This window comes from Arachis duranensis, chromosome 6 (genome assembly GCF_000817695.3).
Source record: "Arachis duranensis cultivar V14167 chromosome 6, aradu.V14167.gnm2.J7QH, whole genome shotgun sequence".
Lineage (NCBI taxonomy): Eukaryota > Viridiplantae > Streptophyta > Magnoliopsida > Fabales > Fabaceae > Arachis > Arachis duranensis.
The window spans coordinates 14,902,689-14,904,988 of NC_029777.3; positions in this window are offsets into that span (position 1 = coordinate 14,902,689).

The window sequence follows — 2,300 nt, forward strand, 5'->3', positions numbered from 1 at the left end:
ATTAATAATATACTTTTTCTTATTTTTAAAATTAATTATTTACTTAACATTTTTCAAAACTACAGAAAAAGATGTGTATGTTATTATAGGTGTGTTTGATACTACATACAAATACAAAATATAATACAAAGACGCTTTAGTACAAAAAATTGTTTGAACAAAAAAAAATTATATAAATATAATTTAAATTACCACATCAGAAATATTTTTTGGGTACATACTTTGATGATTATTTATTTTATTATATTATAAATGGCATGGATTAACAATATTATATGCAAGTTCTCTCATTTAAACCTTTTTGATTTACGTCGTGATGATGTAAAGAATTCTTCAAACTTTACAATTTTTTATTCCAAAATGTAACTTTTAGAATGAGAATCGGAGTAAATGTCTATTGGCATCGTGAAAGTGTTCTATTACTCTATTAATTAAAAATTCATATAAAATAAATGCTATTTAATTAAAACAATTTTTAAATTATATTAGAATCGTTTATACATTCTCTTAACTTTCAATGTATACATATAGGTCATTTTTCAATGAATGATATTTGATCAAGGTATATCTTTTTAAATTAAATGTATAAGATTAGAATGATAAACCACATTTTCTACTAGCTATGCCTAAGAAATATTTTGATTCTAGTATATGTTATTTTTGAAATTGAGTGACTGAATCTAATTTTAAATCTCTACTTATAAAAATTAGAGTAATTTACGCTAATAAAATAAATAAAGTTTAAAATTACGTAAATGTCTTAAATTAGAATTAGTTATATGCTGTGTTCTGAATATTTTTATATAAATCGAATTAAGTTGATTTAATTTTTTTTTTGGTGACTGAAATAAATTAAACAAAGAAAAACAAAACAAAAAAAACAAGGAACTGCTTAAATAGAGGGGCAGTCCTGTTTAAGACTACTCTTAAACTTCTCCCAAGGTGAAAGAAGCTCCACATGCAAAAGTTGTAATTTTATCGCCATCTTTGCCATAGTATCTGCCACCTTGTTTGCATCTCTCATAATCAAACGAAAGTCAACACGCCAATTCCAATAATAAATTGAATCAACTTAATTATTTATTATGTTTATCCTAGCTATATAAATAATAAATCTTACTTTTAAGTTAATCGGTTATGTATTATTCATTAATTTTAAAACATAAATGTCAATAAAAAAATATTTTTATTTGAATTTAAATAAAATTTTAAAAAGATTAAAATGAATAAGAATAGAAATCTAACTTTTGTATTTTAGTTTAAATTTTAAAAAATTTACATTTTTATAAATTTATGAATTTAAAATAGAACAATAAATTATTTCTAAAAATTTATTAAAAATCATCATTTGACTCATTAGCATCTAAAAAATTATTATCGAAACTTTTAATGTTGAGAAGTTATAAAGTATAACGCATAAGAATTAAATTTTAAATTTTTCAGAATTAAAAATAACAAATAATTATATATAATATAAAAAGATCAATTATATTTATACAATATATAATTTAAAAAATAATTAAAATATTATATTAATTAAATTATAATTTAATTTATGAAACTAAATATATTACAAACGCTTTCATAACATTATTTCTAATTTAAATTTGGATTTTTTTAAAATATAAACCAAGATTCTTCTTAGTTGTAGAATTTTGTTTTGAGGCGAAGATAGAAGATTCTTGTTTTCACCTAAAAAAAGTTTAGCCATCAAATCCAAGATTCTTGTTTCACCCTTGCATTTTGTCTTGTTAAATTTGATCTTGATGTTCAAATCATGATGACATATTAGTTCCACAAACTTAATTGAAAGAAGCAGTTCAAGGCTAACCCAAATGGACCAAGCTCAATCTTCTTATAATAGTGGCCCACTAAATTGAGTGAAGGTTCCACTCCCATATCTATAAAGCGTTAACCCCAACCCTAGTCTATGTGTCTGTACGGATAATTAAAACCTGTTAACCTACCTAACACATAGACTTTGAAAAAATAATACTAAAACAATATTTATAGTTTTATAGAATTAATTAATTTGTTTCGTTCATAAAACTCATAGATTTTTAACCTATTCGGATACTGACATGGACATAAAATATATAGATACACAAATTTTAAAAAGAAAATTTTGTGGTAGTATTAATTTTAATGACTAAAAATGATACAAATTTGATTTACAAATAAAATATTGACACATGATAAAAAATTTAAATTTAAAACTAAAATAATTCTCTTTTTCTTATAACTTCTTATAATTATTTTTATCAAAATAATTTTTTATAATTATTTTTATAAGTATAAAA